The sequence below is a fragment of the Triturus cristatus genome, chromosome 12 (assembly GCF_964204655.1).
Source record: "Triturus cristatus chromosome 12, aTriCri1.1, whole genome shotgun sequence".
Classification (NCBI taxonomy): domain Eukaryota; kingdom Metazoa; phylum Chordata; class Amphibia; order Caudata; family Salamandridae; genus Triturus; species Triturus cristatus.
Window position 1 is genome coordinate 140,106,412 of NC_140595.1, and position 16,972 is coordinate 140,123,383.

The 16,972-nt window shown below is 44.1% G+C and overlaps 1 protein-coding gene across 7 annotated transcripts in view; it reads left to right on the plus strand.

Annotated features, from left to right (window-relative positions):
- MEF2D (myocyte enhancer factor 2D) overlaps positions 1-16,972 on the plus strand; it is a 415,917-nt gene that overhangs the window by 235,934 nt on the left and 163,011 nt on the right. Inside the window, exon 1 of one of the 7 annotated variants that reach the window (XM_085638239.1) lies at positions 14,612-14,784. The exons of 5 other annotated variants lie outside the window; for them this stretch is intronic. The gene's annotated coding sequence lies outside the window, so the exon portion shown is untranslated. Of the gene's footprint in view, positions 1-14,611; positions 14,785-16,972 lie in introns of those variants that run through there. One more of the 7 variants, XM_085638240.1, reaches the window with a different exon arrangement.

Below are 16,972 nucleotides of genomic sequence, written 5' to 3' on the forward strand. Positions count from 1 at the left end.
TACATTTTCCAACACTAAGGCTTTTATTCTCTCCTGAATTTTAGTATGTTTAGTGTTAATCCATCTTCTTGTAATTAGAATGAAAAACTGTCAGCTTGGAGGATTATCTTTTGCTGTTTTTAGTTGGTTCTAGTTGGTGTCTGGTGTAAAAAATGGTCAGATTGATCTGGCACCACATGTCGAGGTCAAATTTATTGGAAACTTGGTACCTTATATTACTTTGTGCTATTAGTTTATGGGGAGTAAATAGTTAAACCGAGAAATAATAACGCTTGCCCAGAGATAGAGGACGTGGCAGGAGACCAGACTGCTGCGCCATTGAGTCTTCTTTCGGAGAGCCAAGGGGTGAGCCCTGGATCAGACCACAGGAACCCAAAATAATTTTGATTCTACTGGCATTCGTGAGATAAACGGATGCATTCGACTCATCGTCCATGCAGGGTTTGCTTCATAAAAAACACACACCCGTTTGGCACTGTTGTCAAGTGAGTGGTCAGTTTCAGTCGAGGGGTGAGCGGGCGGAAGACCTTGCTTATTTGACAACAGCGGACAAGGTCCATCGTAAGTAGCAGTAATGCACTGGTGGAAAAAGGTGTCCATGGCTAAATGGCATCACTGAGTTATTGTTGCACAGCCTCTACGAGTTGACCGTCTACTTACGCTGTGCTCTCCGCATCCTTTTTGGGCACTGGTGAAGAGGCATCTTGTCTCCTCCGTATCCAGCAATGAAGGTTCTTCTGCAGATTGGTGTCACCTCCTTGGAATGCAGGCAAGGTGGGACTGCAAGGGACCACTGGCCTTCATGTCCGAATGTGTGTTTGCAAGGTGTGGGGATTGCAACCCCTCTTATCCCGTGAGGAGACTGGTGTTGTGACACCACGTTGCATGGAGACATTCCGGCAGCATGCCGTTAACCGCTCCCGCTCTTAGTCATAAATCTACACCACTCCCACTCTTAGTCATAAATCTACAAGTGGTTCTGTTGGGTAAGTACCACGGGGTACTGGTTCAGAACCTGATTATTTCTTTCACAATAAATAGTGATTTTGTACTAGACTTTTATAAATGTACCACACCTCTGCAAGTTTTTTTATCAAAAATATGAATATTTATTACATTTGTTTTGTTTCTCTGTTTTTCTCGCTCTTAGTCGATCAGTGGACGCAGTCGCTCTCAAGCACCTTCCACTCTGCGAGAGTTCACCCACAGACAAGGGCAGTTGTTAACATTTGCAATCGCCAAAGTAGGCGCAAATTCGCATTAAGGAGGCGGGGCCGCACCTTTGCCTTCCTCTGCCCCCAGGAATCACTGTGTAGACAAGATGGGTTGCAAGACAATTCTCCTTCAGAACCATGATTTTATACATTGTGTTTTAGGTTCCCAGCCTCTCTAAGCCTGCCCCTTCCCAAAGAGTGGCCTTGTGGAGGTGAAACACTATTAGCCAATGAGGGCCCGTGACTAGGGACCTGTGCACTGCAGCTGCCCTTTGCTGTGCCTGATCCGCGTGCGGGTAAAGTTGCTTCTAGCAAGAGCCCGAGGCAGGGAGTGATGTAAAAACAGTCCCTGGGCCCTTCAGCTCTGGCCCAGGATTTCAGGCCGTGTCTGGGCTGGGTCATGGAAAGAGATTGTTTGTTGTTGGAAGGCAGACTGTTCCCACGACACCGTCCGTCCTGCAGAAAATGAAAACTCTGGACTTTAGATGGAAAGAAAAAATCTCACAAACAAACCGCTATTAGGACTACTTATGGCCTAATTAATCATTTCCACTTGACTTGAATTAAAATGGTTAACTGTACAAAAATGTATAATTTATTAATAGTCCATTACTTAATATCATTATCAATGGGGGCCGGGGAGGGTGTTTTTTTGAAGCGTGGGCCTCATTTGCAGTCGGCGTTTTCCAATTACAAAATCTGGCACAGAGCAGACTGCAGCTTTCACAGGATAATGAGAAAGTTAACCCTTTGGAGCCCGCACGTCTGCCCGCATTAAGCAGAGGCCTAGTCCTGGCCGAGGAGTGGACTCGTAATGTGCTGGTGGTGAGGATTCCTTGCAGGCCTTCTGTTTTTATTCATAATAAAGCACGTTTGGAAGGCGCTCGGTGTTTTTATAGTGCGCTACACAAAGAAATATGTATGAACCGTGTACCCAGTTAAAATGTCTCCTCCTTCTGTTGATGAAATGCAGAGCCCGTTTCCTGGGGATTCGAACCTACCGGCCACAGAGTGCACATTTTTTTTTTTTTTAATTACCAATTTTTATTAAAGAAAACTTCAGCAGCAGCAAAGACAGTACATCGGTAAGACAGCTGTAGATACAGGCATTCACGTATTGGCAAAAGGTGCATTATCAACATAAAGCATCAACTATGTCCCCATGCAATAGGCAGGTCAGTACAGAAAACCATATTTATTCACAGTTCTAGGAATCGTCACATCTGCTAATCGGGCGATGGCGCGTGGAATTATGTCACCTCGTCTGTGTTTGCCCCCTCCAATAGTGCATTTCTCTCCTGTCTAAGTTCCACTGTGGGAGAAATACAGATATCCCCCCTGTATTTATTCCACCGCCCCCACTTTTAATCCTATTTTTGAGGGCAGCCTCTACCCTTATATACAGTTTTCTCTGCCACCATAGCATGGTCCATGTCCCTGGCCCATTCCCGCAATTGTGGTAAAGTATCCACCCCCCACTTCTGGGCAATATTTCTTTTCGCTACGATCCAACCCATCATGGCCCACGATTGTTCGGTTTGAGTGAGGTCTGTGGCCTCCCAAATGTTGAGGAGGCATAGGAGGGGAGATGGATGTATGGGTTTTCCACAAGATCTAGCCAATTGTCGTGTGACCTCTATTCAGTAGTTTTGTATGTGGGGGCATTCCCATAACAGAGTGCACATTTTAAGGTTTTTAGGCTAAAGAGCGTGGCCCTGAGGGCCACTGGAATTATGCGGCAGAGGAGGAACAAATTATCCAGGAGGGTTGTCTAAATTATGCAGCAAGAGAATGCACTTATGTAGCACAATGTGGCAAATTTTGAGATCATATTATTTCATTATATTTACATTTACACACATATTAACGCTGTCTGGGCACATCCTTAGTGCCAGTGTAACACCCAAATATAGCAAAAAACAACTGAAAGGTGACTTAACAACCTTTGTTATGGGCCTCCACCGCACGGCTAGAGGCGTGGCTCCACTTTTCATAATCTTTGATCTAATTGAGCTAGTAACAATGTCTTTGTTAAACTTGGCAAATTATGCAACTATACAGCAAATGCCCAACTATGCGGAAAATGCCATGGCTGCAGAATCGCATAATTCCACTGGCCCTGTCTATAGTGCATCAGCTCAGCTGTTTTACCACAGATTTCTGGTGCTTAAAGAGACACTTGTTGGTCCCCGGAAAGACAGCATTAGAAAACCATCTAAGTGGGTCCTCTGTTTATTGAGTACCATTAAGGAGGGTGCTTGGCTGTTCCCTACCACTTTTGTAAGCTATGTGGCCTCAGTGTGGTGAACAACAAGCTTCTAGGAGCTATGAGTGTCTTCTTGTACTGCATAACATGTGTATGCATCCTCCTGTGGGTTTGAGATTCCCATGGAGCAGCAGGGAAGCTCAGTCATCAACCATGGGGAGAGGATGCAGCCTTAAGGCTAGAGCGGTCAACCTCGAAGCTGGGGAACCAGGTTTGAGTCACAGCAACGACACTCACCATCCTGAGATTCTGTGCAAATCACTTAATCTCCCCGTGCCCCAAAAAAATGATGTGTCCTTCTGTAATGAAACTGGTGCTCAGGTAAAAGTGATTTGATACCCGATGTCTCTGGTCTAGTTCACGCTAATAAAACTCTAAAAATTTTTTTTTTTTTAAACGTAACGGGAGGAAGCACTGGCCCCAGTATACATACTGTATCCGGGTAGATTGTACTAGTAGTTGGTAGCTGGTCTAGTGGAACCCTTTGCAAAGCATGCACCTAGTTAGTAGCCTGTAGCCATCTGTAGTTTGTTGTCTGGAATCAAGAGCAGGCCACCTGCCTAATAGTGACTTGTTTTACATAGAACAAGAATTAAGGGTGAGGCCGGTCTTTTTTGGGGCCATGTGGAGTTGATGTCATTTTGGTTATAGGCAAGAAAGAGGATGTACTACAAGATGTAACGGCTTCTTCCCGAATAGTAACTTGCAGCTTTCTACTCTACACTCTTATTCTTAATTGTGAATTTTTTTTCTATATAAATGTACTCTGTACACAAGTTTTGTGTAGACCTCTTTGGGTAGGAGGCCGCTGCTTCGTATTAAATGACACAGCTTTCTCGGCTGCCCAATTTTCTCATGTAGTCTGATTACTGTCGAGCTAATCAGAAGTTTCAAGCAACCTTTCGCGACTTTTGCGCAGTTTAAATACTGTAATTTACTGGAGGGTAACCCCTGGGTGTGCCGATCAGAGGCGCCATAGCTGCCGGCACCTGGACCCTCTAACCGAGAATTACTGGATCTCCAAGTTTCCCTGATCCCTCCCTGAACTGTCAAAAGCGAGGACAAGCGAATATCTGGAAGCGCGGCTAATTGTTGCACCTGACTTGATCTTCGTGCTTCATTGAACCACAAGAAGTGCCACTGTAATTTAGAGCTTAGGCTCTGCCTCTCCGAGCTGGAGAGGAGGAAAATATGCACATTTCATCTGCTCCTGAAATCGAGCCCCCTCCCGCCCCCTTGCCCTAGGGGAAGATGGTTTGAAAAACTAACTGGGTCAAGTGGTCCCGCCAGCCGGGGCGCCGCCGGCACAGTCCTGTAGCCTTGGAGGTCCAGTTCTGATCATTGCTCCATTTTCTGGCTTGCAGCATTTCACTGGCGAGTAGTGACTATCCATGATGCCGTCCTTGTTGGGTCCAATTTAAATTGCCTATGAGTGGATACCTTTAGTAAGACTGTTGTGTCAATAGTGTGGCGATTATATGGGTCAGATAATTGCCTCTGAGTAGTCCTGGATCAGGTGGGTTACTTTGTCCTTCCGGAAGACTCTTTTCAGATTTTCTTAAGCGCTTCGGCATTTCATGTTTGTAGCGAGACATGTTCTTGGTGCAGTTGTTGCTGTGGAAACCATTTTTTCGCAGTCTCTCTATTGGATTGTCTGTATGACTTTGTGTCTGTCTTGCAGCGAAGCAAGAAGAGACGAGGACGCCGGAATGTTCGACATCTTAGATTGTGACTAGATGTTGCTGCCTTGTTTTGTTCAAACTCCCCTAGCAGTAGCTGATTTGTCTTTCGAATAGCAACATACCTCATTACAGGAACAGGCCAGTTTTCTTCTCTAATTTTTTTTAGGTTGAGCTCACTAGACAGCTTGCACTGTCTGCTTGTGAAAACCATATTGTGGACTTACCAAGAACATACAGGGGCTTAAGGGCTATCCATGGCTTACCATTGGTTGGCTTTATTGTCACTCTCATTTGACAGCTTCTTATTTGCTGACTTTTTTTTGTCAGTCTTCTGTTTGTCCCTCCTATGGAGCATTGCCTCTTACCCATCTCTTCGATTGGCTGACATATGCATTCTCTGCCTGCTTTGAGAGAACAACGTTTTCCTTTTTATGTTAGCACTCCATGAGAGTTCATGCATTTTTTTCAGCTGTCTCCCGCATGAGCTTTCCTTAACCACAATCTTTGCCCATATGCTTCTCTCTCCCTAGCGTGCGTCTGCACTCCCACTTCACGCTCCACATTGTGCACCATGTTCTCTCCCTCTTGTTCCTTCTTCCCTACCCCATTCCCAACCCACTTACCCATTCTTGTTTATTTATTGTGTTTTACAAATGGCTTTCGGCCACATTCTTTGTATTTACCAATCCATCACGGAGCTGTAAATAAAAAAAGCGGCCTTTCCTGGAGGTGCCATGCGTGTTGAATGCATGTGCACTCTTACAAAATGTCCTCTTGGGGGGGGGGCTCATATACATTCTAGTCAAAAACAACTTCACTTTTGTAGTTTGCACAAGCGTCTCACATATTCTCTCTCAGACTTCCATCTCAGTAGAAAAACTAAGAAAGCTTTAGTATTTTTTGTGGGACGTATTCTCAGTACAGATCACCTCTCACCGTAGATGCCCCCCTTCGCGCAACCACAAGACTCCTTTCAAAGATTTGGATGCATTTAGTAATACGTGTGTTGAAAAGCATTGAAATATATCAATAGTCGATTCGAGACTACAGAAAAAGTTATTTCTACAGACATGAATTTTAGGTGAAATAATTTATGCAAATGATTTTTCTAGACCACTTGTTTCTTTTAAGTACTTGGACTTTCTGTAGGAGAGTGGGCTTGCTGTCAATAAGCCCTCTCACCACCTCCAATACACAATTCTGAAAAACTGACCAATTTTTTAAATTTTTAATTAATATCCCAAAAATGGAACTCAAAAAAAGACAAAATATTGCCCTAAGTGAAAGCACCAATTATGCAGAGGAGACAGTGTGTTGGTGACAAAATGTATTTAAGGAAATGACTTTGAGGGTTGTCTCTTGCTGCCTCTGATTGTGGAGGCCCGCTGGGGGTTTATGCTACATTACAACAGTGAGGAATCCATCCTATGGGTCTTTCTTGTTTTTTTCTTACATTTGTGCTATTTTCAGATCCTTTGTTTTATTTTTATCTACAGTGTGTATATATCTGAAACTCGCCTTTGTAGAGACAGCCTGCATTTGTAAAGGCCTAATCAATGTGGTATTATTTATAATATTGAGAAGGAGATTTTGCAAATCCCTTGTATGCCAACTGCACTGGGAATAATAGCCGAATGCTCATAGAGCTATATCACCAAAGTTTCGAAGGCATATTACAAGTGATGAAGTTGCCATACTTAAAGGTAGGGGTGGGTGGAATTTGCGTAGTCGCCCTACGCAAAGCTCCGCGAAACAGTAAAAAATCTCTGCGAGCACGCAGAAATACCGCAAACACGCGAAATTGCTTGTTCGCGATGCTCTTTTAATGTTCGCAAACGCTGCACGCACTTTGAGAACGCGAACAAGCAAAAAATTCCGCAAAGTTGCGGAACGCAGAATTTTGGGCAATTCCTCGTTCTCCGCGGAACGCAAAATTACCAGAATTCCGCGAGCGGTACGGAATTTAAAGCTCAGGCATACTTAAAGGTTGGTTTTATATGAACCTTGAAGGGGCTGGTTGTGACCGCCTGTATTCATACGTATTTTCTTCCAGCTGCAAATGGGTCTCTTTGCAGAAAGTGCATCATAACATCTCAAAGACTCTGAGTAATATATATGTTATATTTATAAGTAAAAGCATTATCCTAAAAAGAGGGAATATGCGAATATTTGCTGGTGATGTTCTCTAAACAATAGTTTATATTAGGCTTTTCAAAATGAATTTATAATGTGAGTTGGACTGTCCAATGCGAGAAATAGATTTTGAGTTGGTCAGCATTGCCCATCTGTTTAATGGAATGGAAGGTTGGACATAAATACAAAAATGTTTTCCCTGAACATATCTGCCCAATTTAAACTTCTTCTGCTGTGGGTGTATGCTTTAGTTAACACTAAATATGTCAGCAGAGTGTACACTCAGCTGCTTGAATTACATTTGGGGAGTTTACATGGTTGCGATTGGCAACTATCAGGATCTTTTGGTTTAGCATTTTTGGGGTGTTGAGCCAGGTTCTCCTCTTAGGCTTCTTGCATCATCTATATACTGATGGCAACTGCATCTTTTTCTATTTAATTTCTCTTACAAAACACTTTTAAACCAAGGTATCTGGCTGTACAGTAGTCATAAGACATGGATGGTCTTCCTCTCACTAAAGTTAGGTTCCTTCAAGACTAAAATATCCACATATCTGTCCACTCCTCTATGTCTTTCCCTCCGAACACCTACATACCCTGCCCTCCACAACCAAGAACCTGGGTTTAGAAGTCTTTTGTTAACTTATGCCTAATTCCTCACTTATATCCTTCATCGTTGCCACTGGGTCCCAGACGGAATGAAATCCCATTGGCATCTTCCCTACCACACACCTAAATTGCTGAGCTACACATTGGTCATGATGCAGCCGGGTTGTTGCAACAGTTTACAGTTTAGACTTCCCTAGGACAAAATGATACATTTGCACCACCCTGGGCACTATTTGACCTGCATAGAATGTAACCTGCTCTGTTCCACCAGCATGGTTGGCTGTCTGCCAAAAGCACTGCACAGTGCAGATTGGTTATCTTTGCCGTCAACGCTATGCGTTGCACGTCAGACCTATCTCATTCCCTACATTCTGCCCAACGCCACCTACTTGCTTTACCCATAACCTACGTGCCCTCAGGTGTTTCGTCGGTTAAGATCGTTTGAAGTGCTTGGCCTTCTTGTCTAGAAAACCCTCATACCAGCTTAGACCACTTCAAGAAGTAAGCAGGTTCTCCAGTCATAATTACCATCCGCGAAAGACCTGGATTGTAAAAGGGAAGTAAAAACACAAGAACATGATCCTGCTAGTATCGGATTGTGTAAACATATGTATTAACTGTCTATACAGAATAACCTAGTATTGTCTGTGTTTGTTTGACTTGCTACAGCCTTCTCTCTTTACTCAGATTACCATGTGTCACCTGCCCCAAATGCAGTGCAAACCTTGCTATGTGCATTGATGCTATGTTTAGCATTCAGTACAAAGTTGGAATTATTGTATTGTACAGTCGTTCTCAGTCTTTTTAAAGTTCAGCCGGTGTGGTCTGAGTAGCATTTGCTGTGCTTGGTTGTGTGCATTTGATGGACCAAACAATGTATTCTGTGCAGTCCAGGAATTTATTAGTAGATCTCCCAACAGATTTAGAAATGTGTAGTGTAGAGGCACCATGTAGGAGTATAACAAGGGGAATGATTATGAACGCAGTTTATTTCAATTGTGCCATGGGCGAGAATTTATGTAAAAAGTGCCTAAGAGCAATTGGCTGCTTGGACGTTCCAATAGACTCAAGCTATTTGAAACGAAAAGTTTTGTAGTTTGGTTCTGAGGGCAAACAGTAGAACAATACCAGTTACACCCGTGAATAGTTGTGATCCATCCCGTGGATTCCTGAAGAAGGCAACTTGCCGAAACGTGCATCGAAAAATATACATACAACGATTTTTTCGGACCACAAATGTTTTATGACCTCTTTTGCATCAGCCACATAAAAATGTTTTCGATGCTGTGATATATTTATATATTATATTATTATTCATTTTTTAATTATGTGTGGTATTAGGGGGGTGTGAAGTGGACGCACGTATGGGTACGTGTGACTACGAGTATGTCAGGTGACTGTATTTTATTTATATTAAAAAACCTAATGCATTCTTTTTTTAAATACGTATTTCTAGAGAAACAGTGATATCTCTACCTACAAAAATAATAAACCGGATTTTTCAATTTTTGTATAAATATATATGGTTCTCTGTTTGTCTTTTTATGTGCTCTCTACCTTGTTTTGGTTTGTAATTGATTGCCTGAGACCTTCTTTGTAATTTATTGATATTATCCCTGCCTTGGGCAAGTGATCTTGTAGCAGGGGACCCCTTCTTACCTAAACTATAGTTATGAAGCAAGCTACAGGCGTCATTGAAATAATGCTTCCAACTTTTGAGATTGTATTGTGTAATACTTCAGAACTTTAGGGCTGGTAGATATTTGATATATTTTTTATGATTTGTTTAGTTTTGTGAAATTGTATTGAAGGTGGAGGCGCCTTGTGTCTTTATGTAGGATGGTTGAGCTTTTGAAGCTAACATGTCTCCTGACGAAGGATTTTACTGGATTATGCCTGAATTTTGGAAAGTTTCGTTGAAGCGGTCTAGAAAATCCTTTTTAAAATGGCATACCAAGAAGGTAATCAAATATCTCACACATATATTTTGAAGCTTATGGTCCAGCAATGTATTTATCATTTTGGGCCAGTTAGGGAATGTTTTGCCATAGCATAAAGTGGAATATACACTGTAATAGAAGTTGCTAGCTAAAGTGACTATTCGGTGAGTTAAAGTGAGCAAGTGCTTAGCAGCAAGAAATAGATTGCGTTGCAGTATTTGAGAGGAGCGAATAAAGGAATGATGCATACCTTGCTTACTTTAGAGTGGTAGCAGTGTGAGTGTGACTGCTGTTAGTGTCTTCCCTGATCTATTTTACTCTATCAGCAGGAAGCCTATATATTTTGCAGCAAATTACTTCCTGATGGACTGTCGGGTCACTCAGTGGCTTCAAATGTATTACGAATTTGCCACTCGTAAAGTAGCTGCTGGTAGAGACTACAGGGTTTTGGCGTTACTTATTTTACAGTACATTTATGTTCAACTGTGTCTTCTCCCATGTATTTTTTTCAGTAACATATAAATAGGACTGGTCACAAATGAAGCTTTCTCTTGGCATGGTCCAGTTTCATTTGTACGTCTATAGCAAGGGACCAGGAACAATCTCAAGACCCTTTTTGGTTCCTCTAAGCACTCCATGACTCAAATGTTCTTATGGAGAGCATCAGAGGAATCCTTTATACGTAGTTTTGTCGCTTACAAACATATTATATGCAAAACATGACCGCTTTGTATATTGGTCATAGGTTCGCCGTGTGAACTTGCAGACTCCAGCCAGATGCTGGATAAGAGCACTGTGTTCTTACTGTTTGATTTTTCTGGCCTTGAGAAAAGATGGATGGCAGGTGTTGCATTTGCCAGATTGTATGTGAATAATTAAAGGAAGGCAAATAACAGCAAAGTAACATTCAAATATTAAGGGTTTCAAAACGTGCAAGATATCTGGGTCAGACTGGAATACGCATTTCTCAACTCACAAGGCTGTTTATGTAACGAATAACATGGTGTCCAGGGAAAGTGGACTTTTCCAGGAATCTTTAGCTGAACCAGATCTTTCTCTGCACCCTGGGTGACCCATTTTTGCAGGGATCTAGACAGGCAGGATAGAAGCTTTAGCTACTGATGCAATAACCTTTCATTTATGGATTTACGGGTATCGTACGTAGACTATCTACTGTCCAGATACTGCTTAATTAGATATGGGCAGTGTACATGATACCATATGTGCAATAAAAGATGTCATTGGAACAAATGCATACTGACCAGAGAGGGTTAAATAACAGCTTTCAATATTTCACATTCAAATGAAATGCATTTATCGCCTTGGTCATCTGAAGGCCTCATGAATGCAGGCTGCAGACCGCCGGCTTACACCGAAATATGGGCAGCAAATTTACTTCGTCGGCAAAGAGGGAAAATATTCAACTTGAAGAAACAAGTGTTATAAACTGGCCCAAAACGGCACCAGAGCCTCAATGTGCAGCTTCTTTTTGTTTTGTTGTGGCACAATTATATTAATAGATTATTATCTTTTTAAAAAGATAGTGGTAAAACATATTGTTTCTGAGTTCTTGCCATTCTAGATTGAACTATAGAAAAAGCATGATTGGAAATCCCATTTAGAAAATAATTTCATGTCAGAGTTCAACTCCAATATCCAAATTATTTCGACATCAGTAAAGTAACACAAGTGTGATGTGCTAACGAAACCACTAATGGACCAGGGATAATAATGTAATGTGCTGTGCGAAGGATCCACGTAGTAGCGAGTCAAGATCTGTTCGACATAAGCTGTGGTTAAGGGTGAGATGTGTAGGGGAGCATCAGGAATCCTCCAGGCATCAACTTCCACTGTGCATGGCATCATCGCATGATGTGCGCAGGTCAGATATCAATGTGCGCGCATTAAATCCGCGATGTGCTTGTATAAACTTTAAATGTGAGCAGGGCTCTTGGATGATGTGCAGTGATCATCCCTTTGTTATTCATAGGATGCCTTCAAAATGCCCAAGGGATCAGTTCACAACTTGCCAGGGGTACACATAGAGAGCCATGGACCTGCTAACATCCCTCAAGGTTTGACTCCGAACATACCGAGGCCGACGTCCCTCAGAGTCTGGCGAGGGCCTGCTTTTGATCTGCTTTGGGTCAGCTGTGAGCTGTCTAGGGTATGAGAAGTAGCTCATAATGTTGCTTCAAAATGATCCACTCTTCTTAAACGTCTCATATTGTGGCAGTAATGTGCTCGGGCTCTGCTCCTCTGGGAGCCCCCGTCATCTGGTAGGATTCCAGGGGGTTTTCACAAGTATGGAAACTAGAAAAAATCTTTCTTAAAGATGCAATCTCAGTATGGTCATGTTTTATACTTTCAGACAAAAGAGTTGCTTGTTTGTAACCCCTCACCCACTTTCCCTGCTCCACTCTGCTGTGTTAGTTGGGTGCAGGGCCGGCCTTTGGCACCGGCGAGCTGGGCCCGTGCCCAGGGCGCCAACCTTCAGAGGGGACCACCAAACTGCCTCCGTTCTGGGCATGCATTGAGCTGTCTCTGTCTGACTCTAGGGATTCAACTTCATCTTCTTTGAGTCACTTGTTTTTAGGTCTCGCCTGACCCAGCGCATGCGCTGGTCTGGCGAGACTTGTTGAGAGGGCTCCAAAAAGTGCTACCAGGCCAGCTAAGAGCTACAGTGCATGTGCGTGGGCGCGCGCGCCGTGCTTTACCGCGATTACTTTCACTTTCGCGGCCGTAAGGCCGCTTTGCTGTTTGATCGCGATCACTTTATAAGGTCTCGCTTTTGGGACCTTATAAGTATTTAGTTATGCAACTGTTGCATGGCTAAACACTTATAAGGTCCCAAAGGCAAGACCTATTGGCTATGCCAATGCTTGTTTTCTATGTTCCACCGGCAGCCGAGTTTAACCATCGCCTAACTTTCTTTGTTGTCCTTCTCCTCCCTTCTACCTCGCATCCGCTTCCCCACAAACCCCCAACCTCCTCCTCGCCAAAAATGTGCCACCAGCGTGAAGCCACTGAGCTGTATGTGTTTCAGGATAGCTGGGGTGGGTTGGAGAGGTCACTCACTGCTCTGTCATCATCCACTGACTTACACCACATGTACTTCACAATCCCGCATTTTACAAACAACCAGCAGCGGGGCTGCCAAATCTGGCTCCGCCCAAGGCGCTATCGGAGCAAAGGGCGGCCCTGGTTGTGGGCATACATACTCTTCTGCTGTAAACTGGTTACGCTGGTCACTTTTTCTTGGCAACCCTCGCACTCAGGGAAATAGTGTGATCCTTGTGTCTCACCGTGATGGACCAATGGTGCCCAGTGGGTGAAAACGGTAATTGACCACTAGCATCCGCGCATATTTCTATTCAGGGCGAGGAATATTGTGGCAAACCAGTAAGCATCCCACAACTCACCTATAACATGGAGGGAGAGATTCCACTGCAGATTTCTAGGCGCTGACTTGTTTCAAATCTATATAATCAGTGTGCTATAATTGATGGCCTTAGAGCTGCAGAACTTTGATATTAAGTTGTATGAAGTTCCCCTCCGCGTCTGTGCGCCGCCCCTGCATACCTCCTAAATTCCCAGTTCTGCAGCAGTAGCACAGATCTGTGGGCATAGCTCCCTTTTGGCCGGTGCTGGTTTTTCTTAGTAACAAGCGATTCGCCTTGAAGCCTCCCTTGCCTTCATTACAGTGCTCCTTTTGGTGATCCGTGGAATGAAGCCCTGGTGGCACAGTGCCCTTCATCATAGTTCTTCCTAAGTTTCTATATCAGAATGTTGATAAGAAGGGCTTCAGTGACTGCGCCCTTGCCATCCGAGCTTCATTTCACATGGAAATAAAGAGGGCTGTAAGGAAGGCAAGGAAACCTTCAGTACAGACCACACTTGGGGGCTTATTTACAAGCCCCTTGCGCTGCCGGTGCGTAACTTTTTCCCATATTAAAAGTGATGCACCGGCGGCGCAAGGGGCTTGTAAATAAGCCCCTTGGATTCTTTGCTGTGCCTGCTTTTAACATGTTGTATGACATTGTTCAGCATTCTGTCCATCAATTGTTCATTTTGCTTTTAACGTGTTAACATTGGGTTTCCCCGCTTTAGCACATTAAACTCAGACCTAGTGGCGTTCCCACAGCATGTTTGTTAAGTGTTTTGTTTTTAATGGTGGGGAGGGGGTGTATCAGAGCGTGGAAAGAGCCACCCAGCCTCTGAAAAAGTAGCAGCAGCAGCTCACAGTAGAAATGTTGTCTTCTGAGGAAAGTGGTTTGAGTGTGTTTTTTCCTGACGTGTGGGGACTGCTGTCTGAAGTAACAAAGGCTTCCCTTTTGCCAGCTTGGGGATGGAGTCAGCGGAAATGTAGTATCCCGGGGCTGCCGGCTTGTGATTGGGCCGTCGGTGATGGAAGTCGTGCTGTCTTCCTGCCCGAGGCAGCCTCACTAGCTCGGCTCGTGGTTCAGGAGGAGGGCGGTGACAGCCTGCCCACTGAGCCCACTGTGCAGGCAGGCTCCTTCGGCGACGCGGTTGTGCCGGATAATATTCCGACGCCGCTCAGGGAGGATGATATTGGCTCCTCTGTCAACGAGGATTCTTATGGGATAAACTGCGTATTTGGAGAGACTTTTTCGGCGTTGTTTTTCCTTTCGCCATGGCTTTATGCCGGGGTGTCTGCGAAAGGTACCAGATTCCGCAGCAGGAAGCGAACCATCGTCGTGGCCCCGGTACAGCAGCGTGGACCTGTGAACGTTCCTTCCGGTTTGGGACATGCTAGTTCCGCCAGATGGAATTCAACTGTGTAAACATTTGTCGGACATGAAGGAGCTATCTTTGCTGCCAGGGATCTTCGAATGAGTAACTGCTCTCTCTTTTGCGTGGACCACAGGAAGTTCTCCAAATCAAACAACGTGTTCTCGTTAAGGTGGGACTGTGATAAAGTAAGCAGAGTGCTGATTTTCAGTACTTCGTTTTGGTTGTTGTTTTTTTTCCTTGCCTAATTTGTGGTGGTTGTGTATATTATACGAGGCACTGTGTCATGCTGTACACTACTTACGCGTAATGGCGTTGCCTAGCTGACGTCATTGCTCCCGCAGTCTGTTGTCCTGTGGTCCTCGCGCATGTTAAGGGTGCCGGAAGTGATGGGGAAGGACTTTGACATTCCTTGGTGCGGAGCTGGATGAGCGATGCAGAGTCAATAGCAGTCTAGCGCTTAGAAGGGAGAGATTCACGTGGTACCGTGCCTACTGTGGTTGTGCGTAATAACCACAATGCCATTGTGGTCACGTTAGCTGGCATGTTAGGAATAAACAGAGAACTCGCCGGAGCATGATAGTCCGTAGTGAGAGTCGAGAGTAAAGTCAGCTCTAGAACAGTAGCGCACTTGGAGGCCCTGAATTTGATTCTCGCCAAGACCCGTTTTAACCTTCTACCTGCAGACTTCTGGTAACACTAGCTTGTTGCTGGATATTGTAGCTGTTGGTCCCTGTTCATGGCCTGTTCCTTTTCCGTCCTCCTCGATCTCCCCCTGATATCCGGAAAGCTGACCAGGGACCTCTCAGAGGAGCTTGATGTGGCAGATACACTGCCCCACCTTGCCCAGAGCAGACCCTGGGGTGTGTGCAGTTGTGCTCATCACCCCATCCCTACTTCCGGCCTGACTACTGACTCTTCATTGGACCACCATGGTCCAGCTTCTGTTTACCTGCCACACCTGATGCATGCTTACTTTGTTTGAGTCCAGAATAACTTTAGGTCTGGAAGTGAATGCCACAGATCGGATCACTGCGCATGCGGGCGAGTTGGGCTCAGTGGGGCCACTCAAGCATTTCCAGAGAGATGAAAGTAGCCAGCTGGTGTTTGAAATCCCAGGCAGAGCCGGACGGTAATGGTATTCCATAGCACGGGCTCAGCTGTGAGAAATTCTTCATTGTTGCTGGAAGCCAGCTGCGCTCTTGGAATCTGAACACCAGGGCATCCCTCAGACATCTTCGTCCTTGAGACGCTTGATGGAGTAATTGTGTCCAAGGCACAAGTCGAGTAAACCACCATCATCACACCTAGTGTGAATATCACCCACTTCACTGGCAGGTAGTTCATGATTATCAGACCATTTTCATTTAATTATTTTAGGTTTTGTGACGCATTGGGTAGTCTAATTCATTCATTAAATACTCTTCTATGGCATGGCACACTATACGTTCAAAAGAGCGCCTTTAGGCTCTGTCTAAACACTGCATATGGTAAAACATGGTTAATAAAGACTAATCAACACAATGCAAAGTAACAGTAAGCGTGCTGATACTACAAGACAAGACCGGTCTATCTCTCATTTACTTGCACATTTCAAAAAGAAGCTGTAAAAATAATCGAGTAGCTTGCATCATGTCACTCCTGCCATTAATCAATCTAGGTTTGTTTTGATTGCATCCACTGACTGGTGCAGTTAGTGAAGGCATTATTTGAATAACATTATTTTTATTTGTCGTTTAAATTCCTCTTGGTTGCAGTCTTGCCCTGTCGGGCCATGAATTGCATGTCCGGTGGTCATTAAATAGCACAAAAGCCAGACTGTGGGTGTGTGTAGCCGTTCACAGTGGCACGTGAAGTAACAGTAGTTGTTGTAATGCGCTCATCCTGACAGCCCATGCTTCTCTGCAAGATTTTGCTGTTTTTGAGAGGCTAATATATAACCCAGCTGTAGTTTAACCGCATGAGCCTAATTCTAAAACATTTTTGCTCTCCTAAGGGTTACTTAGTTGAACAGGAAAAGGGATTTATTGTAATCTTGAACTGACCAACCATGGTGCCTACTAGAAAATTTAGGAAGGCTTGGAAAGTCATAACTTTGTGGGCATTAAGAAATATTTCCAGTGGCCTTTTCTGCTGCATTTACATTCCCAAATTTACCCCCAAAATGGGTATGAGTAAGTGCATAAATGGATTGAAAAAGTTCCTAAACATGCCGATTTTTCCGGTAGTATGTGTGCCTGAGAGTTCGACCCACTAAAATCTTTTACTGATGGGGGGGAAACAAAAGAAATTTGCGCGATTACACATTTCTGCCACACTAACTTGTATGGATAGTCCATTTAGTGGACAAATCCGCACGGCTGATTGGAAGAGGCG